General features: G+C 37.6%; 1 protein-coding gene across 3 annotated transcripts in view; it reads right to left on the bottom strand.

Annotated features, from left to right (window-relative positions):
* LINGO2 (leucine rich repeat and Ig domain containing 2) overlaps positions 1-27,447 on the bottom strand; it is a 349,057-nt gene that overhangs the window by 62,932 nt on the left and 258,678 nt on the right. The window contains exons 1-2 of one of the 3 annotated variants that reach the window (XM_055351486.2): positions 4,324-4,464; positions 2,889-2,939 (exon numbers count right to left, since the gene is read on the bottom strand). The exons of the other annotated variants lie outside the window; for them this stretch is intronic. The gene's annotated coding sequence lies outside the window, so the exon portion shown is untranslated. Of the gene's footprint in view, positions 1-2,888; positions 2,940-4,323; positions 4,465-27,447 lie in introns of those variants that run through there. 3 annotated transcript variants of the gene reach the window in all.

Raw genomic sequence — 27,447 nt, 5'->3', positions numbered from 1 at the left:
GACAACCCACAGAATGCAATAAAACATTTGTAAATTATAAACATATAATAAAAATTTGTAACAAGACTATATATAGAGCTTTTATGACTCAATAATAAAATAACCCAATTAAAAAGACAAAAGATCTGAATAGATATGTCTCCCAAGAAGATTTAAAAATGACCACTAAACACATGAAAAAAATATTCATCATCATTAGCCATCAGGGAAAGACAAATCGAAGCCACAATGAAATACTACTTCACATCTGGTAGATGGTTACAATAAAAAAGGCAGATAGCAACAAGTGTTGACAATGATGTGGAGATATAGGAACTCTCATATATTGCTGGTGGAAATGTAAAATGGTGCAGCCTGTTTGAACAACAGTTTGGCAGTTTCTCAAAAAGTTACTATGGTAACATAGGTGTACCACATAACCCAGCACTTCACCTCCTGAGTACATACTCAAGAGAAGTAACAGTAAGTATCTATGCAAAAACTTGCATGTGAACATTCATAGCACCATTTTTCATAATAGTCAAAAAGTAGAAACTTCCAAATGTCCATAAACTGATGAATGGATAAATAAAATGTGTTATCCGTATCTATGCAAAGAAGTATCCTTTGACAATAAAAGGGAATGAAGTACTGATAACATGCTACAGTCGGGATGAATCTTGGTATCATTATGCAAAGTGAAAAAGGTCATTCACAAAAGATCACATATTACATGATTCCAGTTACATAAAATGTCCATAGAGGAAGCAGAAAGTGTACATCATTGTGAATATTCTAAAAACTACTGAATTGTATACCTAACATGTGTATCTTTAAATTTAGCAATAAGTTTTCTTTTTAATTACAAAATTTAAGTATAACTGATTTGTATGGAGATAGTTTGAGTTGTAACAGCATTGAGTCAGCATGACTGTGCCCTAATATAGTTTGTAACCTAGACACCTGGACACTGAGACCTCACTCCTCCGGGCCCCTTTCCTCACCCATATTTTACCACTTGATTGTTTTTCAAGCATTATAATCCCTCCTTTTTGCTCTGAATAAAATCTTACATGGAAGCTCAATGTATAAAGCAGAGAAAAGCCCTATTTTTCTGATTCAAACAGGGATGGAGGTTCTAGATCCCACCCAGTCAGGTTTATTTCCTGAGTTGCTCCCTGCAATATGCTCAAATAGCCACAGAACACCATGGGCTCAACAGCATTCCCTAGAAATACTGTTTTAAAATCAATCAAGGCTGGACACAATGGCTGGCTTACGCCTACAATCTCAGCACTTTGGGAGGCAGAGATGAGAGGATTGCTTGAGGCCAGGAGTTCAAGAACAGCCTGGAGAATATGGTGAGACCCTGCCACTCCAAAAAAAAAATTAAAAGATTAGCAGGCCTGGTGGCATGTGCCTGTAGTCCCAGCTACTGGGGAGGCTGAGGTGGGAGGATGATCTCTTGAACCCAAGAGTTCGAGGCTGCAGTGAGCCATGCTCAGGCCACTGCACTCCAGCCTGGGTGACAGACTCTGTCTCTAAAATAAAATAAATCCAGATGGGTCCAAAGGGACCTTCCAATCTTAACATTATCCACAGCTTATCCCCTTGTGGTTTAGTAGTCAATTAGGTACAATAACATATGGAACAAAAAAGAGGTGGGTGAAATTGAGTGACATTACATCAGTCAACTGGTCTAGGGGAAAGGGGATGTGAGTAGAGAAGGGTTCAAGAGAATGAGAAAGTCAAATGTAAGAGGCCAGGTCAAATTGATTTTTAAATCAGCAGTAAGGAACGAAGGCTGAATTTCTGTGACATGACACAAAAAATTGCTGGCACCAGAATTATTCGTAGGGAGGAAAATAACATTTGTTTGGAAAAATTCCTTCACAGGTTGTTTTAGGAGGTGAGACAGGCCTGGATATTTGGAGAAAAGGAATCAAATACTGTGTACATCATTCTGCATTAGGAAATAGCAAGAATAGAGAGTACAGGGGTGCAGGGGAAAGAGTCAGAATGCCTGACTTTTAAGGACAGTAAGCAATTTGAATTTATGTGATATAAACCCCTCTTCATTGTCCCCAAATCTGGACTTCAGTTTGCTGCACACTCAAATACATGGTACTTTAGCAGTAGTAGGTCAGGCAGATGGGTGAAGTTATATGGGCCACTTTTCTATTCCATTTCATTAAAAGTGATGGAATTGTATTTGATATATATATTAGTTAGAAGCTTCATGACCATAGGGATTGCTGAGCTCTGTGCATTTTCATCTTACTGCAGAGTTTAAATACCCTAAAGTGTGGTCACAAACTGTGAGAAAGCCTCAGGCTAAGCATTTCTAATGTTATTCCTGGCAAGAGAAGTGGCCTGATAAGGGAGATGCCTCCTGTGGTGGACACTCAAGAAGACACAGGCAGGGCATGAACTCAGATCCACATGTATGCCAACAACTGCCCTGCATGTCAAAGGGAATGTTGGTCTCAGCTGTTAACCCCAAGCCTCTGAAGGACAGTCATAGTCACTCTTATAACCACAGGATTAATGAATTTATTTCTTCATCTAGGGTGCAGTGGAACTTGGTGATTATGTTCTTTTGCCAGCTTTGTGTCAGTACAATCCCACCTTTATTTTCCCCACAAGAGTTGGTTTAGGACTTCATAAAAGGAAACGAGACTCCTCTTACCACTGAGCAAAATTGCCTTCTCTGCTTTCTTTTTGCCCACCACAGGGTAGTGGTTGGGGAAAGAGTGGAGGGAAAGGGAAACGGAGAAGCATGTATAAGGTCACATACATATGAGCTACACATGGGGAGGATGTGAAGGTGGAGAGGAGCTGGTCTCATGTGGACTTTATGCCTTCCCCACTTGCGAGAGAATGGAGAATTTAAAAAGATTCTGGCTTACCTTGCTTTTTTGCATGTGGCCAAAAGGGTTATAGGTTCCTCATGATTTATCCTCAAGGATAAAAAAAAAAAAAGTTAATCAAAGTTAGAGTCTTCTAGGTTCTAACCTTCTCTACTGCCTTTCTCTACTGTCTCTGCTGCCAAGGTCCATTCAATGGCAGTGAGAGGAGTGTGATGCTAATCATAGTTTTACAAGATGTAGCCTGACTTTCTGTTCCTCCAACAATCCATTCAAGCCACCAGCTCCTCCTTTTCTCACCCTACTTCTGATTAGCAACCCCTCCATACCACCTGGCCAAGACACTTTACTCCACAAGCCAGTCATCTACCATCAGTTATTTTAGTTGGGGTTTGTAGCTTTCTCAAGATGATCATTTTTGCTCATAGCTGCCACCTCCCTGGGCAACTCCCACTTACAGCCCCAAGAAGCCTACTTTCTTCACTTATATGATATCTCCATTCAAAAACTGTCTATCTGAAATTGACTATTAAAAGAAACACCACCTTCTCTAAATTCCTGTTTGTTCTCAGTCTTTGGACAGCAGCAGAGTCACTTGCAGGGCTTGTTAAGACAGATTCCTGAGCTCCACCCTGATTCTGATTGTGGAATTACATAAAGAATGCTGCGTGAGATTTTGCTTTTCTAACAACTTCTCCAGTAATATTGATTTTGCTGGTCTAGGGTTAGCATGTTGAGAACTAATGCTTTACACATTTTAAACCTATAAAATGTTGGAACGATGTTTTAGAATAGGGTACCCGAGTGTATTTTCTGAGCACTGGGTCTCTAGTAACAATCAGGTTTTTAGGGATGATAAAAGACATTTTGACACATAGAATTCCTTATTTCTGCCTTCCACTTTTGGTCTTTGTATTTCTTTTTCTTCTCCTTTATATATTTTTTTAACTTCTTCACTCTTATTCACCTTTTCCTCCTGCCCCAAGCCTGACTTAGAAGGGTCTTATGATCCAGACGATTGTAACATGTAATAGGAGTAGTGTGAGAAAGAAGCCCCAAGGTAAAAGGAATCTGCTTATCTGCTGTACTCAGGGAAATCTCGATGTTAAACTAGTGTGGTCTCTCCTTCCTCTAGCTTAGTTATTCAGGAATCAATCAAAATTATCCAAATATTTTGCAAACATTTGGCTTAAAACTTTTATCAGTATTTTCAACAACTGTCAAATACTCTTGCACAGAGGAATGTGGCGAAGACGGGTAGTGAATGAGAAGAAGCTGATAGTAAGTAGCTCTACTTTTAGTTTCTTATTGTCTACAATGGCCCTTCATTTTGAAGCCTGAGCTTTGCTTTATGGTTGGTTCCTGGCTTGCTAATAAGAAGCAGATGTTTCCCACAAAGATATTTCTGATTCTTTTTTTCTATACGCCTACTTTCAACTTGGAGTTGGAAATCAATAAGTTCAAGGGAATTTATTACCTTTATCCTCTTAGCACATGAAATTGGAAGATGATAGGGTTTTAACTAGTTGTCAGATTGTTAGGTGAAAGGATATTTCTGGCTAAAGAATGCGGCTTTCATTGCCGTTATTTTCTTTTCAATTCTTTCTTCAGTTCCTAGAAAGAAATGAAACTAGTTACATTGCTAAGGTACATGCTCTGGTATTTTTGCAGTGAAGTTCTTCAGGCCCTGATACCTCTCAAGCCCAGATGTCAATCATTTCCAGCAAGTGCAGCCTTTTTTGCCACCACTGTGTAGGACGTGGTTACCACTCAGAAATTATGGCAAGTTAATCTGCAGGCCTTATTCAATAATTCTTAGAAACACATGAACACAGTTGGTGTGCTCGAGCATTTGGAAAATTAAATTATTCTTTAGAATTAGCCTACTGAGCTGGAAGAAAATAAAGAACACTTACCAAAGGGGAAAAAAATGACAAAAAATTCTAATGACTAATGGTTTTTAATTATAATTGCATAATAGTCTCTTGATACAAGTGCTACTCATTGTTCTGATAATTCACTGATCCATTAGGCCCCTCCATACATATGCAAGCACCTAGATTAGAAAACAGAAGAATAAGAATATGTAATTGCACTCAAGTGCCTTAAATTAGATCAATTCAATGGCACTCTTAACCATCCTACTATTAGCAAATGCTGAGAATATGAGAAATGATAAGGAACTTCCAACTGATATACTAGATAATTGTCTTATCCTGGATAAAAAAAAGTAAAATTTAACAAAGGTAACATTTAGTTCATAGTAACATTTAAAAATTTCTGACGATTATGCATAGTGTTCTATAAACATTCATCTACTAGTTTTTATGTAGACACAAGTTTTTGTTTCCCTTGGACATATTCCTAGAAGGTGAGTTGTTCAGCCACAAATTATATTTTGTGACTGTCTGACCTTGAAGGGCCCACATAAGATAATTCTGTGTTGGTGGTTGTAAGAATCTAGGTATATGTTAGTCCTCATAGAACTGTACACTAAAAAAGTGACTACTACCTCATGCAAACTCAGTATTTAATAATTTAGAAAACTCTCCAAATAATCTGTATAGATTTATAAATTCCATCAAATTACATGAATCATTAACATACCTCTAGTGCTTCAAAAACTAAAGTTTGTACAAAAAATGTGGTGATAAAAAACAAAATAGTTCCTGAAGTGAATAATTTTTAGTGGGTAGAGTTATATATCACATATAGCAAAGTTGTGTCTCAAATTGAATGTCAAGAGAACTGGAAATTCTTTGATCCAAAAGGCAACCAAATCGTCCACGCTACTCAGTCCTTATTCAAGATCCTTTGACAAAATGGAAATATATTAGTGGAAAGTAATTCTTGGATAGGAGCTGGGATAACAAGTTCCTCTTATTAAACCTACTGATTTCATTCTCCTATTCTCCTCCCAAGGTTTAGCAAAAGCAGGCCTTACATTACAAATTTCTTGTAGTATTGAGAAAAGGTTCCACTTCTGTACATGGAGCCTACAAATTTCTTATCCCATGGAGAATTGTTAAAAATAATAAAAATGCATAGAACACACAGGGCAATAATGTATTGAGAAGTTTTAAATTGTAATTTTTACTGTCAAGCCCATAAGTAAATCATCAATGCAAGAATTCTGAGGTTCAATGTTTAAGTAACAAGAAAATTAGTACTCTTCCTTCTATGTTTAAATTCCGTGTTTAACATTGTGTGGAAAAATGTATGTCAATAAATATTACTTGTGATATTTTCAATTTTCAAAGCAATTATTACATTAGGAACACAGGTTTTGGCAAGAATCACAACTAATGTCCCTGAAAGGGCAAGATACCAAGGATAGTTCTGTTTTTAATAAAAAGTTAGAATGTACATCGTGACAAACAATCACAAAATTAGAGCTATCTTTGTCCCTTTTCTACCCTCAAAACAACCCAAGCCTCAGGTGATAATCCCAGTTTACCTTAATGTTAATAATTTTTAGTTATTCATTAATTTGTTCATTTTACAAATATATATTGGATATAACTATGCACCCTGAACTGTGCTGAATGTTTCAGATGCAATGGAGAGCAAAGCACTTGAACTCTGATTTACAAGAGGAGACCAAATAATCACACAAATATTTAATAAGAAACTGTGCTAACTAACCATTATGAAGGAAAAGTAAAAAGGAAAAAAAAAAAGATACCTCAGGGATATATTAAGGAAATGTATCTATTCTGAGGTTTAATGGAGGCTTCCTTGGAGAAGTGGCATTTGATCCTGATTTTGTGACCAATGACCTGCATTTCCTGATTCCAATTTCTTTTCCCTCCTCGTTCCAGCTAATATCCAAGAATAATATCAGGGTAATTGCTTTAGGTTCCAAATGGGACCTAAAATTACATTAAAAGCTGGCAGTAGATACAATGGCAGTGGCCTATGTGGGACTCTGAGCATAGGCTTGGCATTGTGTCCAGGGTTTCCGTTGCAGTTTCCACCACTTCCAAATACTTAGGTCAGACTATCTGAGGTACAACACGAGCTGCAAACCCTTTTATCTTCTAGGATATTTTTATCCCCTGAAAGTCTGACTTCTTACATGAATTTAATATTATCAAGAAATAGGAAGGAGAACTGTATCTAACAAATATGACATTTCAAATCGGAGTCAGAAGTTCTTATATTAAAAGACAAATTTCCCACAGAAATAATAAAAACCCTTAAGAGACTTCTATGAACACCTCTATGCACACAAGCTAGAAAATCTAGAAGAAATGGATAAATCTCTGGAAATATACAACCTCCCAAGACTGAACCAGGAAGACATTGAATCCCCAAACATATCAGTAATGAGTTCCCAAATTAAACCAGTATTAAAAAAAAAAAAAAAAAAAGCCTACCAACCCACAAAAAGCCCAGAACCAGGCAGACTCACAGCTGAATTCTACCACATGTATAAAGAAGAGCTGGTATCAATCCTACAGAAAATAGTCCAAAAAAATTGAGGAAGAAGGACTTCTCCTCGACTCATTCTATGAAATCAGGATCCTGATACCAAAACTCAGCAGAGACAACAACAACAACAACAACAGAACAACTTCAGGCCAATATCCTTGATGAACATAGATGGAAAAGTCCTCAACAAAATACTAGCAAACCAAAACCTGCAGCATATAAAACAGCTAATTCACCATGATCAAGTAGGCTTCATCCCTAGCATGCAAGGTTGGTTCAACATACGTAAATCAATAAATGTGATTCACCACATAAATAGAGCTAAAAACAAAAACCACCTGATCATTTCAATAGATGCAGAAAAGGCTTCTGATAAAAGCCAACATCCCTTCATGTTAAAAACTCTGAATAAACTGGCATTGAAGGAACACACTTCAAAATAATAAGAGCCATCTATGACAAACCCACAGCCAACATCATACTGAACAGGCAAAAGCTGGAAACATTCTCCTTGAGAACTAGAATACCACAAGGATGCCCTTTCACTACTCCTATGCAACATAGTACTGGAAGCCCTAGCCAGAGCAATTAGGCAAGAGAAAGCGATAAAAGGCATGCAAATAGGAAGAGAGGAAATCAAAGTATCCCTGTTTGCAGACATTATGACCGTATTCCTAGAAAATCCCATAGTGTCTGCCCAAAAGCCCCTTGGTCAGATAAATTCAGCAAAATTTCAGGATACAAAAATAAATGTACATAAATCAGATCATAAATCAATATCTATAAATCAGTAGTACTTCTATATATCGGCAACATCCAAGCTGAGAGCCAAATCAAGAACACAGTCCCTTAAGCCACAAACAGAGTAAAATACCTAGGAATACAGCTAACCAGGGAGGTTGAAAGATCTCTACAATGAGAATTTCAAAACACTGCTTAAAGAAATCAGAGATGACACAAATTGGAAAACATTCCATGCTCATGGATAGGAAGAATCAATATTGTAATAATGGTCATGCTGCCCAAAGCAGTATGATTCAATGCTATTCCTATCAAACTACCAATAACATTCTTCTCAGAATTGGAAAAAACTATTTTAAAATTCATATGGAAACAAAAAACAGCTCAAATAGCCAAGGCAATCCTAAGCATAAAGAACAAAGCTGGAGGCATCACACGACCTGACTTCAAGCTATATTACAAATCCATAGAGTAACCAAAACAGCATGGTATTGGAACAGAAACAGACCCATAGACCAATGAAACAGAATAGAGAGCCTGAAAATGATGCCATATGCCTACAATCATCTGACCTTTGACAAAGTCAACAAAAGCAAGCAATGGGGAAAGGGATACCTAGTCAATAAATGGTGCTGGGCTGACTGGCTAGCCATATGCAGAAAATTGAAACTGGACCCCTTCCTTACACCATATCCAAAAATTAACTCAAGATTAAAGACTTAACTGTAGAACCTAAAATTATAAAAATCCCAGAGGAAAACCTAGAAAATACCATTCTGGACATAGACCCTGGCAAAGATTTCATGATGAAGATGCCAAAAGCAATTGCAACAATAACAAAAATTGACAAATGGGACCTAATTAAACTGAAGCACTTCTGCACAGCCGATACAGAATGAAAGAAATACATTCTCCCATTATAGAATCAGAGAAAATATTTGCAAACTATGCATCCAACAAAGGTCTAATATCTAGACTCTAAGAAACTTAAAATAACAAGCAAAAAACCAAACTTTATTAAGAAGTAGACAAAGGACACGAACAGATGCTTTTCACAAGACATACATGCAGCTAATAAGCATATGAAAAAATCCTCAACATCGCTAATCACTGGGGAAATGCAAATACAAACCACAATGAGTTACCATCTCACATCAGTCAGAATGGCTATTACTAAAAAGTCAAAAAAAATCACAGATAAAGGCAAGGTTGAAGAGAAAAGGGGGCACTTATACATTGCTGGTGGGAATGTAAATTAGTTCAGCTATTAGAACAGTGTGGTGATTTCTCAAGGAGCTTAAAACAGAATTACCATTTGACCCAGCAACCCATTATTGGGTATATATGCAAAGAAATACAAATTAGTATATAAAGATACACGCACACATATATTCATTGCAGCACTATTGACAAGATGAGGAATCATACACTATGGGATACTATGCAGCCATAAAATAGAATAAGATCATGTCCTTTGCAGCAACATGAGTGGAGCGGGGGGCCATCGTCCTAAATGAACACAGCAACAGAAAACCAAATACTGCATGTTCTCACTTATACATGGGAGCCAAACTGAGTACACATGAGCACTAAGAAGGGAAAAACAGACACTGAGGCCTACCTGAGAGTTGAAGATGGGAGGAGGGGCACTGAAAAACTACCTATTGGGTACTATGCTTTTACCTGGATGATGAAATAATCTGCACTCCAAACCCGTGACATGCAGTTTGCTAATGTAACAAAGCTACACATGTACTGCTGAACCTAAAAGTTAAAAAAAAATCAGTTTCCAACTATGGCACCTAGGGGAATATATGTTTTTTTTCCCATTCCTTAGTAATGGATTAGCAAACACATAATAAAAGCTCACCACAACTAGTGAGCGCTGGGTAGGGAACCATGGAAAGAAACAAAGGAAAATTAGAACCCTAATCTGGTCTTTTATGTTACTCTGGGGGAATACTAAACTCACCAATGAAACAAACTGAAGGCAGTGACAAAGAATACTGTAATAATATAATCAGGCATATTTAATCTATGAGTATTTGCTCATCTTTGCTATGAGTAAAATAGCAAATAAAGTGGTGAGATACATCAGAATTTAGCAGGGCTTATCTTTAAGTGGTAGGGTCATGGCCTATTCCTAATTTATTCTCTTTGCTTATCTATACTTTCTGAATACTCTACCATTCTATTTTTTCATTAAGGATGCAAAAGCAATATTTTTTTCTAAAAATAATGTATGTGTGTATATATTATATTGCTTATCAAATTCAGGATTTAAGCCTCAGTTTTTTCACCAATTTAACCAACTCTCTGAGTGACCTTTGGCAAATCCCCCTTGCCTCCTGGACTCAAGTTCTTCCTACTTGTCAAATGAGGAGATGGGCCAGGTCTGTTTCCCAAACTTAGCCAATTTTCAGAATCCTTTCAGCCAACTGTTAAAAATAAAATCCCAAGAGCACATGAAATCAGCCAAATGAGACACTCCAGAGAGAAGCCCGGGAAGATGTGTTGTACAAGTGCCCCCAAGTGATTCATAGAAATAGCCAAGCCTGAGAAACACTACACCAGATGATGCTTATGGTCACTTCCAGCCTGAATGGGCCATCTCTGCGTTAATATTTAGCACACAGCATGCAATCCCTCTCTAACTGGGAAAATGACTCTTGTTGGAACCGGGCAGGAGCACTCAGAGCATAGCCTTTCCTTTTATCTGGTTTCAGTGTTAGGGTCATGCTGGGCTTATACAATAAACTAGAAAGTGTTATTTGGGAAGCTGAGGAGGGCAGACCACTTGAGGTCAGGAGTTTGTGACCAGCCTAACCAATACGGTGAAAGCTCGACTCTACTAAAAATACAAAAACTATCCAGGTGTGGTGGCAGGCACCTGTAATCCCAGCTACTCAAGGAGGCTGAGACATGCGAATCACTTTAACCTGGGTGGTGGAGGTTGCTGTGAGCCGAGACCGCACTACTGCACTCCAGCCTGGGCAACAGAGTGAGACTCTGTCTTATAAAACAAAACAAAACAAAAAAGTGTTACCTCTGCTTCTATTTTTGAGGAGACTGTGGAAAATTAGCATCATATCTTTCTTAAATCTTTGGTAGTATTCACCAGTGGAACCATCTGGGCCTGGTGCATTATTTTTTTGAAAGGTAATTATTGATTCAACATCTTAAACAGAGGTAAGCCTATTCAGATTGTATCCATTTCTCCCTGTTTTGGTAGTTTGTGTCTTTTGAGGATTTAGTCCACTTTATCTAAGGTAACAAAATTGCAGGAATAGTTGCTTGTATCATTTCTTTATCATTTAAACCTCCTTGGAATCCATAGTAATGACCCCTCTTCTCATTTCTGATATTGGTAATTTGTGTCTTTTCCTTATTATTATTTTTGGCTAGCCTGGCTAAAGATTTATCAGTTGTATTGATCATTTCAAAGAACCAGCTTCTGGTTTCATTGCTTTTCTTTGTTTTCTTTCTTTCCATTGCATTGATTTTTGCTCTAATTTTTTATTATTTCTTTTCTTCTGTTGCTTTAGGCTTAACTTTTTTTTAATTTCCTATGGTGGAAGCTTAAATTATTTAGTTTTTTTTCTAATATATGCACTTGATGCTACAAAATATTTCTAAGGACTGATTTTTCTGTATCATATTTTAATAAGTAGTATTTTCATTTTCATTTAAAGTTATTCTTCAGAGTTCTTTGACCCATGTGTTATGTACAAGTGTCTTTTAATGTCTAAATATTTGACATTTTCTAGCTGTCTTTCTGCTATTGATTTCTACTTTAATCCCATTGTAATCTAAGTACATTGTATACTTCTTATTAAAGTTTTTGAGGTGTCTTATGGCCCACAGTGTGGTCTATTTTGGTGAATGCTGCACGTGAGTATCAGAAGAATATATTTTCCTGTTGCTGGATGCCATATTCTATAAATGTCAATTAGATTAAGTTGATCGGTAGAGCTGTTTGGGTCAACTATATCATTATTGATTGTCTGGCTGCTTGATTTATCAATTATTGAAAGAGCTGTTAAAGTTTCCAACAATGATAGTGAATTGGTCCATTTCTCCTTGGAATTTTATCAATTTTGCCTCTTATTTTTGATGCTTTGTGGTTAGGTACACATACATTTTGGATTGTTATGTACTCTTGGAGAATTGACCTATTTATATAATGCTCTTTATCCCAGATAATTTTCCTTGTTCTGAAGTCAGTTTCGTTTAATACACTACTTCTGTTTCTTTTGATTAGTAGGAGCACAGTAACATTTTTTCCATCTTTGTTTTTAAGCTGAATCTTGATCTTTAAAGTGGGTTTTCTTGCAGATGACATGGAGTTGTGTTTTGTTTTTGTATTTTTAATTCACTCTAAAATGTTCTATAATTACTGCATTTAACCATTAATATTTAAAGTAATATTGATAAAATTGGATTAATATCTACCATATTTGAATTGTTTTATATTTGTTACATTTGTTCTTGGTTCTTTTCTGCCCTCTCTAGATTTAGTTGAATATTTATATGATTCAATTTTAGCTCCTCTTTTGGAATCAGTTATACCTTTTTATTAAAAATTAAATTTTGCAATATACATAATTCACTAATAAAGTCCAATTTCAAATACCACTATATTGCTTGATATGTGGTGCAGGTATTTTAACAGAATATCCTCGAAATTCCTCCCTCCCATTCTTCGTGACATTGCTATCATTCATTTCACTCGTCCTATGTGCTATAATCACTCAATACATCATTGCTACTATTAAACAGTTCTTTTGCATCAATTAAGATTAGAAATAAGAAAAAAATATTTTATCCTTCCTTATTCCTTCTGTTACACTCTTTTCTTAATATGAGTTTCTGACCTATGTAATTTCCTTTTCCCTGAAGAATTTATTTTAACATCTGCAGAGTGGTCTTCTGGTCATGAAATCCCTCAGCTTTTGTTGGTCTGAAAAACCAATTCTCTTTTGAGGTTGAGTTTCACTGGATATTCTGTATTTGTGGACTTTTTCCCTTTCAACACTTTAAATATTTATTTCATTCTGTTCTTGCTTGCATAGTTTTTGACAAGAAGCGTGATGTAATTCTTATCCTTGTTCTTCTGTGAATTGTTTCTCAATCCTCCACTCCCTGCTTTCTTTCAAAATGTTTTTTTGTCTTTTGCTTTCTGAATTTTGAATACAATATGTCTAGGTGTAGTTTCTTTCTCCTCTCTCTTTTTTCTCTTCTCTTTTTCTCTCTCCTTCCTTTCCTTCATTTTGATATTTATCCTGCTGGTGTTTGCTGAACTTCTTGGATCTGTGGTTTAGTATCTCTGTCATTAATTTTGGGAAATTTTCGTCATTATTACTTACATTTCTTCTGTTTTCTCTTCTCCTTTCTCTTTTAATTATGTTTATGATATACCTTTTGAAATTGTCCTACAACTCTGGATGTTCTCTGCTTTGTTTTGTTTTGTTTTTCAGTTTGGGAGGCTTCTATTGTGACTTATCTTAAAGCTCATTGTTTCTTTTCTCAGCTGTGTCTGTTCTACTAATGAACTCCTCAAAGGCATTCTTCATTCTATTTTTTATTTCTAGCATTTTGATTCTTTCTCAGAGTTTTCCGTATCTCTGATTATATTAATCATGTGTTATTGTGTATTTTCTACATTTTCAATTAGAGCCTTTAACAATATCAGCTATTTTAAATTCCTTATCTGATAATTTGAAAATCTGTGTCACAGAATCAGTCTGATTCTGATGTTTGCATTTTGTCTTCAGACTTTTTTGTTTTACTATACCTTGTAATTTTTTGTTCAAAGTTGGACATGATGTTTCAGGTAATAGGAGCTGAGGTAAATGTACCTTAACCCATAAAAGTTTAATGTTTATCTGGCTAGAAGTTAAACTGTGTTTAATGGTTGCTGTATTTGGGTACCCTAATACAGGAATTTGAAGCCTCTAATTCCTAATATCCTTGTTTTTGTCACTTCATTAAGTAGAATCTATGCCTGGCAGTTCTTTCATCTGTAACCCGCTGTTACTATATTGGAATCTTGTTGGTATGGTGGTAAGGTGTAGAGAGGGGGAAATGTTCTATACTCTTATGAACAAATCTCAGTCTTTCAATGGGCTTGCGTTTTGTGGTTATGACCTTACAAGTTTTCTTAGCTTCTCCGCAGCCCAGTTGAAATAGGAAAGCTAGAGGATGCTGAAGTCAGAGAAATAAATCTTTCTCCTGGCAGGGCCAAGCCTTTTCTTCTGGATTTGTCATTTGTTATGAAGAATGCTCTTGGCATATTTCACAATGTTAACTCTTCTTCTCTCCCCTGCCAAAGCCAAGAAGAGATCTTTCCTGAGTTTCTAACGTGAGAACCTGGTGAGTTTCCTAGAGATAAAACTTACCAAAGTATGGGGCCCCCTAAGATTATGCCACACAGGACTTTTTTCCTTTAGCTAGTCCATACTCAGCCTCCAACAATCCATCAAATCTACCACTGAAGTTTTTCTACCCATTTATGGTTCCAGTACCATCTGTCCAGGGAAGCAAATTTCATTTTTGAGTCTCTGGATTCACCTTTCTGTTTAGATTCTGGGATAGCAGTTTGCTTTGTATTCTCAATTCTATGAGGAGTCCAAGAAATGTCACCAATTTTTCAGTTTGCTCAGATTTTTCTAGTTTTAAGAACAAGAGTGACCACTTCCAAGCTCTTTACCTGTGGGAACTGCAACTGGAAATGGCCCTTTCTGAGAAATAACCATTCATTTCTGGTGATACCTTTAAGCAAATCAGCATGATTTTTAAGTAAGTACTTTCAGGGCTGCTTCCTACAGTTGTGAAGGTTGTGCTCTACAAGGACAACCAGGCTAGGAGGCAAAAAGAGGTGGCATCTAGTTTGTGCAAAGGTGCCCGGAGGATGGGTAGAGGGTGGGTAACAGCTGACCCTGCTTTGCAAGGTGGCACAAGGGAGGTTGAAGCCTGAGCTCATCAATTCCAACCATTTTATGAAACAATCCAGTGGCTCTTCTTAGCTCAGTTTGTGGGGAACATTCAGAACTGCTCCAAGGATTCCTTCATCTTGTTGAGGCTTTGATGGAACAGGGCCAGTAGCAGAGAGCTCTTTCAGATCTTCAGATTTTGCATTTATCTCCAGCCTCACTCTTTGAGAAGGCCAAAGCCTCCTTTTGTAATACCTTTCCTTTATCGTGCCTCCAACTGCCTTATGTTTGCCTGGGTTAGACAACTTACATTTGTAAGTAACAAGTGAGTTCCAATGTTCCAAAGTCATTGCCTCTTCATGTATATCCTCATTGTTCTGGGGAGCCACATGGTGAATGCGAACTTGAGTTCTGAAGAGTAGGCTTGTGCCAGGCAGCCAGCTTCCCCAACGTGGAGCCAAATGTTGCATTTGAGCAGTATTTGAGCAGTATCTCCCCAGCCGCGACAATGAAATCAGGTCCTTACTAGAGAGTAGGGGATTGGTGACTGTAGACTCTGGTAATGATTCTGGCACTGCACCAGTAGCAGGCAGCCCTCATTTGTTTTGCTGCCTAGCACCAGGGCGAGATCATTGTTTATTATGGCTCAAAGGCAGGAATCATTTCACATAATGTGAGGATTTTTTTCACTCAATTACTTTCATGCTTTGGGCTAATGAGAATAATAATCATGTGTTGATTACCGGTATCTTGACAGATGATGCTGAGAAATGCAGGTCACTGCTTGCTCCTACCCTTTTTTCCCCTTAAACATTCAAGGTTGTGATTTGGAATTTCATTCAGTCACCACTATTACATCCCAAAGTTTCTGATGCTGAGAAGACCAAGACAAAATATTTCTTATAGGGGCCCTCAATTCCTGCAGTCTGCCCTATGGGATAATTTATGCTGATTTGTTTTAAAGAGACAGGCATACATAATTCATGTCCTGTGCATTTCGGTTTTTGGCCATTGAAAATACTATCTCTTTTGGCAGCGCTTGCAGGAACTAGCTACGATAAACATTTCATACCTCAGTGGACACTCTCTTCTCAGCTAATAGAAGCCTGACTTATATGTAGACTCCATCATGAGAGGCCTGTATTTAATGAATTCAGCTGAGCATTTTTTCCTTCCAAAGCATAAAACAAGCTTATTATCTGTATCAATAGTTGTTTTTTCTCAAAAGGAGTCAAGGTGTGAATGGGCATGAAAGGGAAATTAAATTGAAACTCTTGGTGGTTTCATGGTTGGAGGCCAGTTTAAAACTCAAACTCTAATAACTGCTTTTGAACTAGCTAGGAGAATTGTTAGATCAGAAAGCATACAGATTTGAAGAGAGGCATCAGGGTAGGCTTCCCATCCAGAAGGCAGACAGCCAGACAAACGAGACTTTTGAAGATATCGGTGCCACTGCTGAGGATGGCTGGATTCATACCTGTGTAGATTACAGGGGGTTAAATATGGTCTACACATGTAGTGCCAAAGTAGTAATTTAAAAATGCAAATCTCATCAAGCTGCTCTTCTCCTCAAATTCCTTCAGTGGCTTTCCATTTCACAGAGGATGAAGACCAAGGAGGCTGCATGATCATTTGGGTCTCCAATGCTTCATCCTCATCCAGTCTCCTGTTGCCTTTACTTATTGTGTTCTAGCTACTGAGGCCTTCCTTTGCTTCTCCTACAACTGTTTGCTTTTACCTAAGAAACTCCTGTTTATGTTTCAGGATTCATCCTAAATAATACTTCTCCCAGGAACTTCTATTTATTCTGGCAAGTTTAAATCCCTTCGTTAAGTGTACTCATGCCCTTTTTGTTGCTAAGATTTTATTACTTGGGTAATTTTTGATGTTTACATACCTACTAGACTGTAAACTCCTTAAAGGCACCTGAAGGATTCCACTTTGCAAATGTATCCACCTAAGGCATAATAGATATTAGATGAGTAAGTTAGTGCAGTGGTTCTCAAACAGTTTGAACATCAGAATCACCTGGATGGCTTGATAAGGCACAGGTTGCTGGGCCCCTAGAGTTTCTGCTGCATAAAGCTGGGACCAAATAATCTGCATTTCTAAGGAGTTCTGGGGTGGTGCTGTAGTCACACTTTGAGAACCACATAATAATGTAAAGTCTTTTCATTACTGCACTACTGCATTCTTACCATGGGGACCCCAAGTTAGAAAGCTTGCATTTTGGATCCATCTCTGCAACTAAATGCCTGGAAATCCTTAAGCAAGTTCTTATATTTTCAAGTCAGTCAATACATCTTACTGCTTCTTATTTTTTTGAGGTATCCCCTCCATTCCTTCCCTCTGCCCTGTTTCTAGATGGAAGCATTGTAACCTCACATTTGAACTACTGTAACCACATCCTTATTCTCTTGGCTACCATTCTCTGCTCCTTGAACTATTAATTTTTTATTGCCAGTTAGAAGTGCCTCAGACGTCATTATGACTAAACCTTGCCCTTGTCTAAAAATCTTGCAGAAGATCTCAGCATTCAAGGCTTTTTCACGACCTAGATCTCCTGTGTGTGTTGCTCACCTCTCCTAAATTTGCATGCAACTCTTCATAGCTTATTGTAGTTATCTAATTGTCCATCTTTCCTGACAGGCTGCCAGCTGTATAGGGGCAAGCACCATGACATTCTCATCCACTTAACAAACGACCTGTTGTTGTTGCATCATATTACTAAACAGATGAAAGTCACTGAACGCTACTCTGCCTCTTGTATAACAGTAACACTGATAACCCTAGAAGCACTTAAATGGATTTACTCTATGCCAGAATTCATTCTTCAAATAACTTTACACATATCAATGTATTTAATTCTTTCACTAAGCATCCCCATTTTACGGGTGAGGAAATTGAGGTGTAGAGAAGTAACTTGTCCAAGGTCTCGCAGGTGGTGGTTCAAGCATTCATACTCTGGAATTTGGCTGTAGGAGTTCATTATCCTACCTACCATGACTGAGGCATAGTCCAAATGCTGCCTAAAATTACCTGAAGCAATAACAATCTCTTGTGTGCCAGTTTATTGAACTACACATAATCACAAAAAAATTATTCAGCACCTTTTATTTGTAGGGAGCTATGGCAAATACTGGGGAAACAAGCATTGGTGGAATACAGCATGTAAGGTGCAAGTCTGTCTAATCCTACAGGTGGAGGCAGACAACCCATGTTTCACCACTTTCTTAGCAATGTGACTTTGGGCAAGTTACTCAACCTTTCTGTGTTCCGTTTCTTTAAAATGGGGAAAATAAAACATTTTACAAACTTTCTGGCAGGATTAAATGCGAGGTGGTATATAAAGTATCTAGCACAATGAAACACGTCATGTCTGCTTAGTAGATAAGAGCTATCATTCTAGCCCTGGCCTTAAGGAGCTTCCCATATAGTCATCAGTAGGCAGGAACTGGTAGTTATGCTGTTGGATTAAGAATTTAGCTACCATAAATTTTTGCCTCAATATTCCTAAGATGAAATCTCATGTGTCCAGGATTGGCCCCAAAAGTATATAGGAGTGGTGGGTAATATCCAATTAAAGAGGAAATCAAACTTAAACATAAAATGATTCAGAAATGGAGGTTTTTTCTTGACCACTCACTTATTTGTTATTTATTGAGCAGGTGTCAGAAACTGCTAGGCACCAAGAATTCAGAGAAGAAAATAGTGTTTGTCTTTTTTCTCTCAAAACTGTTTTCATCACTCATGCTATATTTGAACTTCTGTTATTGACTCCCTTGACCAGTGTTTTAAGAAAGATTATGAAGCTAAGTTTAGGCTTACATAGAAAACATACCAAAGAGCTTATATTGAACAGAATTAGAAGGCTTCTGGTTGGTAGACTTTTAACATAGCTTTTCCACAACTAGGCAGGTGCAATGTCATCATATAAAATCTATATTTCATCGATTCTCATATTTCACTTTAGCAGCTTTTCAAGCTACTCTGTCATAGCAACAGCATTACATCATGACGAGCTGGTGGGATATTACGGACATCTACAGTATAAAAGGTGGAAGTAGGATTTAGGTTTCTATAGATGCTATATTTGCTCATATACAAATGTACATACACATAACACCCAGAGAAGATTATAATATACATAATATAATCATTGAAATTAATGAATGGTAGATTGTTGTATCCAGGGGGTTGTTCCCAGGACCCCCATAGATACCAAAACCAGAAGATGCTCAAGTACTGTATAAAAATGGCATAGTATTTGCATATAACCTATGCATATCCTTCCATGTCTCTAGATTACTTGTAACATTAAAACAATATAAATGCCATGCAAATTGTTATATTGTATTTGTGTTTTTTGTATTTTTTGTTTTCTTTTTGAATATTTTTGACGAGCAGTTGGTTGAATCCATGGATGAGAATCCACAGATATGGAGGGCTGCCTACACTCATATAGGGAAAGCATATATATAAGTATACAGACACACACAAGCACATATTTGTAATCATCCAAAATTTACCTCTTCTGAGCCTATGGAACCAATTTAATCTTGGTACAGCAGGCCCCAAGGCAACCATCAAACACTGCACAGACAACTGCTTATTGGGTGCTTATTAGGAAGGCTCACAGGAACTTTCAAAAATAGGATAGGCGGGGCTAGATGAGAGAGTATATAAAAGACCATCTATGCAGAGAAATTTCAACATTGCGTCTTTCTCCCTATGAAGAAATCTGCTTAATTCATTTTTTGTTTTATGGTATTTAAATATCAAAAAATAAGGTCCCTTTAAGAAGCCAAGTGATAAGACAATTTTTCATCTAGAACAGTGATTTTCAAACTTCAGTGCATATTACTATCACTAGAGGCTAGTATAAAATGCAAGGTCAGATCCACAGGATCATTTCCTGGGAGTGGGATCCAGGAATCTGAATTTTAACAAGCATCCCACTGTTCTGCTGCGTTTGATCTGTGGCCAATATATTGAGAAACACTAAGGTGTAAATTAAAAACAGGCAGGGTACTTCTCAGAGCTACTCGGATAACAGAAAGGAGAACGAAGATGCAAGGCTTGTTGATCTGTTTGGCAAGAGAGATAGTTAAGCCACTTTGATATTGAGAGGCAGGTGGGAAAATTTAGCACTCTGAGTACCAGCAGCAGGAGCAGCTATGAAAGGAACCACACTTATAATATAAAGAACCGTCAAAAATAAAATGGAGATGTCAGATATAAAAAGTGACCTGAAATCGGCAATAACTGATACGTTTAAAAATTTATTGAGATAGTCAAAACTAATAAGAAATATGAAGACTGTTAGCTCTTTTAGAAATTAAGGATAAATATCATAGGGTGCTGAGATTATATAAAATAACATGTGGGAAGTTCCTAGAATAGTTCCTGGCATGTACAAATTCTTCAACTGTTGTATGTATTAACTTGCAATTATATAACTTTGAAAGCATTTGTTGGTTGGATCAAGGTTATAGGTCAGAAAGGCACAATAATTCCATAGTCCCTAGAGAAATAGGAAGATTCCTACTGAAGGGGAGGACAATTCAAGTGAAGAGCATAAGAAAATCAATCTAGAATCCCAGAAATCAGAGAAGGTGATGTAAGGCCACCAGATATCAGAATACAGAAGTAAAGCTGATCCCCAAGGAGAAGGTATTCTGACTGTAAGAGCTTCCATATACTGCAGACAGTAATTGGCTATCACTGATGATTCAGGTAAAGCCAAAAATTATTAATAGAATGTGAGAACTCAGGCACAAATGACTCATGTTCAACACTAACTTGGAACATGAGAAAACACTTCTTAAGTGAGGCCATTTCTGAGATTCTGAGATAGCAAAGTATAAAACCAACTGTATATTTACTTTTATGTCAATATATCTTATCACAATGTAGTTTTTATTAATAAGTTGTGGTGACTAACAAGTCAACACTCTAAGACTCATTGCATAAATACCAATTAACTCAGAAAAAGTCTTACAAAATTCCTAAGAAAAGGTTACTGTTGTAACACAAAGATGAAATTTAAAAAGGTCCAGAGACACTTCACTTCCCTTATAAGCTAAATCTCTGGCAATCCCAAATGTATAAAATGGCCTGGAAGTGGGAAATAATAAGTGTTAGATTCTTAAAGCAGTCAGTAGCCAACAGCTGATATTAAGTGTCTGCTCCAGGACCTGGTATCACAGCACTTGCAGTAATGCACCACCCTTTCAGTTTGAGTGACTGAGTTACTCAGATATTTTCTCAGAAGCTAATTAATCTTATTTGAAATAAAATTCTAACATGTTGTAACCCTACTATAAACAGCAGACTACATTGTAGCTTAAGGTGGTACAATTAAGGGCAAAAAGTGGCAGGGAGTAATCCAATGATGAAGGAAATGGAAAAACAAAAAAAAACAGACAAATATTCAACATGAGACTGTGAAGTCATTTAAGTAAATCCTGTATTCGCTTGCATACCATTGACAAATTGCTGAACTCCCCAAGGCCACATTGCACTTTGAGACAAAGAGGTAGCAAGAGAGATATATATATGAGAGAGAGAGAGAGAAAGAGAGAGAGAGAGAGAATTTCCTGAGAACAAGGATGTAAATGATACGATCAATCTTATACTTTCTCAATTCTAATATTGATTCTATAATAATTAATGGAGTCAATTAATGAGGCTTTATAGTGTTAGATCAAGCTTTCCTCATATCCAAGCTTCTCCTTGGCTGTAAATGAGCCTTCAAAATGGGAGAAACACTAATCTTTCTGCAGGCCAAGACTATATAAAGGATGTGATTTTTCTGATATATTAAAAATTTCAATGGTGGGCTTGTGTTAGCTTTGGAGATACTCACTAAATAAAATGGGACCATCCACCATGTTTAACCTTGTTTTGCATATATTAAGCAGTCTGTTTATACCCACTTCAGTAGAAAAACAGGATGGTATTTTTTTTTTTTTTTTTTTTACAATTTTTAAAAAATTTAACATTGACATAATTATATTTATGGGTTACAATATGTTTTGACCCATGTTTACATTGTGGAATGATTAAATCAATCTAATTGAATCCATCACCTTACAAACAAATTGCTAAAAAGCTGATGGATTTTGATGGCATCAGATTGCTTTAGTAGGAATCTAGCATCTGCCACTTACTTGCTGTGTGACCTCTTAGCTACTTCTCAAACTCACTTTCCTCATCTTTAAAGTGGGGACAATCTGGTGTCTGCCACACAACATTGGTTTTGGGGTGAGATTAGTTGAGATAATTATGATCTGCTCTGTCTGTGTCGGCTAAGCTCATTGTTTGTCCAGGACTGATTGGGAATACCTGGGAGACCTCTGCCAGCTCCCTTTCAGCGCTGTATGGCAGCAAGCTGTCCAGAACACACACTCATCTATCAAAGGAAAACAAATCATTACAGAGAGATATTAGTGATTCTATTCTTAAACTGTTGGGTAAAACCACGCTTCACCATGATGCTCCAAATCCTCCTTAAAATACCTTCAATCTGGTGTATTATTGTGACAGCCAACTGTGTGCCAGGCAGGCAGTACCTATTAAAAGTTGTTTGGAGATTAGGGCTCAGAGAACAGCTGGGTACCTTTGTTACCAGCAGTCTGCTGACTCAAAATGAGGGTGGGAAGGGGGGAAGCCTCACTGGTATGAAGACAGCAAAGAAAAACCGCAGAGCTAGGGGGAAAATAAAAACAGCTTTGGCCTTTGAAAACAGATTGCTCTGCTGTCCTGTCATGAAGTAAGTATACGGGCATTCACAATTCCACACAGGATCTAATTCAAGTCTTAAAAAATACAACATGATAAAAACCCAGGTCCAGGTGCAGGCTGTTTTCTCTTGGTACTTGGTTTGAGGAAGCATTTGTTGCTCTATTATGAAAGCGCACACACTGCCTGCCCTTGCTGCCCAGCACCCCCCTCAGTCTCCAGGACTATAGGAATGCTGATCACAGATGGGCTCCCACTGCCTTAGCAGAGGGGGATTCCTGTCTTTGTCAACATTACATACGATTCACATAACTGCTCATGCCTTGATTCCAGGCAATCAATGGTGAATCTAGTTACAGCTTAAGAGAACCAGGTGCCAGAAATATCTTCCATCTCTCAGTGCCTTTGGGCATTCTCATTCAGTACTGAAAGCAGCCTGACAAAGGAGGCAACATAAGTGTTTTTAGTCCCTTTTACAGATGAAAACACTGAGACCCAACATGTTCAAACAACCTGCCCATTGTCCCAGAACTAGTTGGTGACAGACCAGGAATCTTGGAATGAAAACCTATAACCCATGAGTGAGCATACAGTGACATAGATCCTGCCAGAAACACTCCATATTTTCACCCCATGACAATGGACACTGTGTCCCTGAAAAGTTCTGCTTTGGTTTGGGTCTATTAGATGGTGCCACATCAAGGAAACACTGTACAACAGAAGGGATACAATTTTAAAATAAAGTTTTCCATCAGGCGGCTGCCTTCTTTTGTCTGAGAAAGATTTGTGCCTGAAAGTCTTAGGAGACAGCATCCCAGTCAGCTTCATTCTTTCTCTGATAATTTATCCATATGAAATCCTTGCGGCTCTCCAATCAGATGAGAAATGTGCTAGAATACTAGAAAACATGGTGTAGACAGAAACCAGTACTGTTGCAGCTAATACAAAACCTGCAACCCTCTGCATTTACTCCTATGATCCCTTTACGTATGTTAGTTGTGTATGTGAATTGTGCCTTCCATTCCCTTTGCAAATGTTCAGTGGGCTTGCACAGTGTTACACTAAATAGGTGTGCATGAATTCTTTTACCAAATCTCATTGAATTCCTATGGCTTGTCTTCAGAACTATACATGTTAAATTCCAGAGTCAAAAGAAGCTCAGTGATGGGGGTGGGGCAAGAGTCAGTACCCTCCGAAATGGGAGCATGTTGGAGACACTGTGGCAATGCTAGGGAGGGGGATCTTTCATTAGCAGTCAAAGGTTCTTGCCCACTTGCACTGGCCTGCTGTTGTGCCCTACTGAAACCTGTACAGGAGAGAACCATCAACAGCTTTAGTTGGTGGGAAGGGGAGGCATAGCAGCAGGAGAATAAATTGCCACGGTATAGTTGTAAAAGGCTACTGGAAAGTAAATACACCAAAAAGTCAATTAGGTAATTTCATCATGGACTGATGCTTTCTCTCCCAGTTTTTTTTATATTTTGAGGATGGATTACTTTTATAACAGCAAAAAAAATTACTTCAAAATTTTTGTAGTGTTTCTATTCTGCCCCAATTTAATACCATCCTTACAAAGCTCACATATGTGTGAGATTTACTGTAAAGTATAACCAGGTTAATCTGCTAAATTCGTTAGGAAGACAGAAGATGTAGCTGACTTCAGTGAGAGTTTGAAGTGAATGCAACCCAAGTCATGAAGGACATTTGTTCAGTAAACAAGGATTTCCCACCTCCCACACCCAAGTCCATCCCTTTCCAGTGGGCCCTTGTGCGTTTTATTCTTGTAAACACAACTTCAGTATCACTTTCTCTAAGAAGGGGCTGTTCATTTCTATGAGCTTCTGTAGGTCTCCCTTCTAAGAGATGCCTTAGCGAAGCTTCATGTGCTCTGGAGGTCTCGGGCCCTCCTCCCTGTCTAGGAGGCTCCTCCTAAGTGAATTAGCTTCATTTCCCATTTTCATTCTACCTTAAACCTGTGAGGTGTTTGTTTCCTGGGGCCAGGGCTTGCTGGGGCATTCAGCAGCCTGCACACCAGCTGCTGCTCTGCTCCCCAGTGTGCATCTTGTAACAACGCAGCTCCTTTGCCGGTTGTTGAATAGGTAGAGGGGCAGCTGTGAAGGGCAGAAGAAAGCTGATTATTTCATTTTCTTTCTTTTCGGAATTCTGCTTTGGGATCTTGTTCCCTCTTAGAATGTTTCCCGAGAAGCCCGTTCTATTTAGCTCTCTTGCTAGGGAGCATTTTCTGACAGTTTTCCAAAATGTGTATACTCCGGGCAGTTAGTTGGAGGTTTCGCACATATTCTAGTTAGGAAAGCTCAGCCTGGCTTGTGTGTCCCAGAAGCCCAGAATTTCAGCAACTCACAAAGAACTCAAATATCCTTACGTGTGATATTTGAAGGATAGGGCTTTGCAAGTCAACCAAGAAAACGAGGATAATATCTCTTGGCTGTAGAACAAACTGAAAACTCATTCCATTCTGGCTTGGAGAACGAGGATTTCTCTCTCAGGACAAGTTCTCAGGGATGATAGCTAATGACCTGTCATGTTTTTCTTATGATTTCAAAAAACTATAAGCTAAAATTGCTATTTTTGTAAATTATATGTGAAATATATTATTTAATAATTTAAGCTTACTTCTTAAATTGCTTTTCTTCAGAGACCTTTTGTTTCCTCTCACTTGTTTGACCTCAGTCTTTAGAAGCAAACCAAAATACCGTTTCAGGTAGATCAGTTAGCAATTGTTAATAAAGTGAGTTGCAGATTTTGAGTGTATAGAGTAAGCGTAGCTAGCTATGAGCACTGTGTACATGAGAAGTATCTATCACTGTCTTTCTCCATTCCACAGCTCTTGCAAACCACAGAACTCAACATCCATGCAACTCCTTAACTAATGTGCTTGTTTCGATATTCAAATACTTTCTAAAAAACCAAAAATTATGCACTAGCTTGCAGCACCTACATTCTACAAAAATCAACCCTCAGGGTCTTTTGGTACCATGGTCTGGAGTTGCTTTTATTTTCCTAGCTTTTGTCAGCATACTGCTACTCAGTTGATAAGTGTTCTGTTTTATGATTTATGCTTCAGAGGGATTTGTATAGGCAAAATAGATAAAGCCATATATTTCCTTATAGGACATATTTTAAATGACATTACTTTGAATTCAGAACCTGTGCTCTCACTGTGGGTATCAATGCCTTCCTCAAAACAATTCAATAAATAATTTCAAGGGCACCGTGAAGGTCTTTTACAATTAATATGACTACCTCAGATAATTACAATCCTGCTTCTGGTATGCTACAGTATATAATAGAATCCAGTGTGAAATGAAAGTCGAATTTTTGGTAAATGTAACAATTTGATAATTAGCCACACATGCTATTATCCGTTCCATATTCACATAATTGGTAAATGTTATGCAGTTTTGTCTTCAGTGAAAACATTTAAGTATCTTGTCTTTTGTTTCAGAGAAAACATTTTTAAAATTCTATGAATGTCTTAGGGCACTAGAATTGAAGTGAAATACATCTTTTGAGCATACAGAGCTGACATTGTAGGGGTATGTTGAAAATATATTATGTATTTTATGTATTTTAGTAGAAAGGTGCTATATGTGAAAGCTCCTAATTAGCTTTTGTAAATCCTCTATAGCTATGAATTCCTTTTTAAACAAGGATGAAATGAGGATAGCAGAACACACACACACACACACACACACACGCGCACTAATATAATAGACTCATCAGGCAGTTGACATGATGTGGTCAATGCCTAGACTCTACTTTTAAAAAATTGTTGGAATAGTAGATAGGAATATAGATTATTTAGCAAAGTGCTTTGAGATTTAGGAAGCATCTCTACAGAATGCCAAGAAAGAGTTAAAGAATTTAAATGAGACCTAAAGGAGTTTTCTACTGGTGAGGCAGTAATTATATTAGAAGCCAATCCATCACATATTAAGGACTACTTTGTTTTGTGTTCACCATTTGTAGGTGGAAAAGGGAATCTTTTGGAAGAGAAAAAAACAGCACATCATGTAGAAATGTAGAAACATTGTGCTGTTCACAATCTTGTTACCAATAATTAGCTAGTTATTCTTTTTTACTAAAAGCGAAAGGATACATGAACACTGCACATCATGGGAAAGGAGAGGCGTCATCAGAACAGGCTGCAGACACACATCCAGGGTAAAGTTAGCTGGATTATTGTGGGGGGTCCTGGTTGGTCAAACCATGGTTGCCAGGAAAACCAGGAAGATTTAAGTTATCAATCTAGTTCTAGTAGACCTATGACTGAGGGTATTTATCTGTCTAGAAGGAAGAATTTTTAGTCAATGGAGGCAATAATTTTAGGCAAATACGGTTTCCATCAGAAAAGTCCAAAGGAAAAGTGTTGCTTTGGGAAATATGTGAAGAATGACAAAGGGACAAGACTTTAGCCCAAAGATAGGAGTCAACTCAGGTTAGGTTGCACCAAAGTCCATGATTCAATGGAGGACCGTAGTTCATTTTTAGTAGGCTAGTGAAGTATCTAAAATGGAAAAATGCAAATAGACACATGTGTAAGATAAGAGACAATTAGGAAAAAAGGCTCCTTACAAAGATAGCTCAAGAAAATTCAAAAGTAGCAGGAGAAGCCAGACTATTTCTAGACACAGAAAATATAATGACTAGCTCAGCCTCAACAAGAGGTCTGAAAGTAAAATTGGACTGGAAAAATAGAAGGTTCTCAAACCACACAAATGAGAAGTTGG

This window comes from Gorilla gorilla, chromosome 13 (genome assembly GCF_029281585.2).
Source record: "Gorilla gorilla gorilla isolate KB3781 chromosome 13, NHGRI_mGorGor1-v2.1_pri, whole genome shotgun sequence".
Lineage (NCBI taxonomy): Eukaryota > Metazoa > Chordata > Mammalia > Primates > Hominidae > Gorilla > Gorilla gorilla.
Note: the sequence above shows the minus strand (reverse complement) of the source record. Positions and strands in the feature narration are given on the sequence as shown.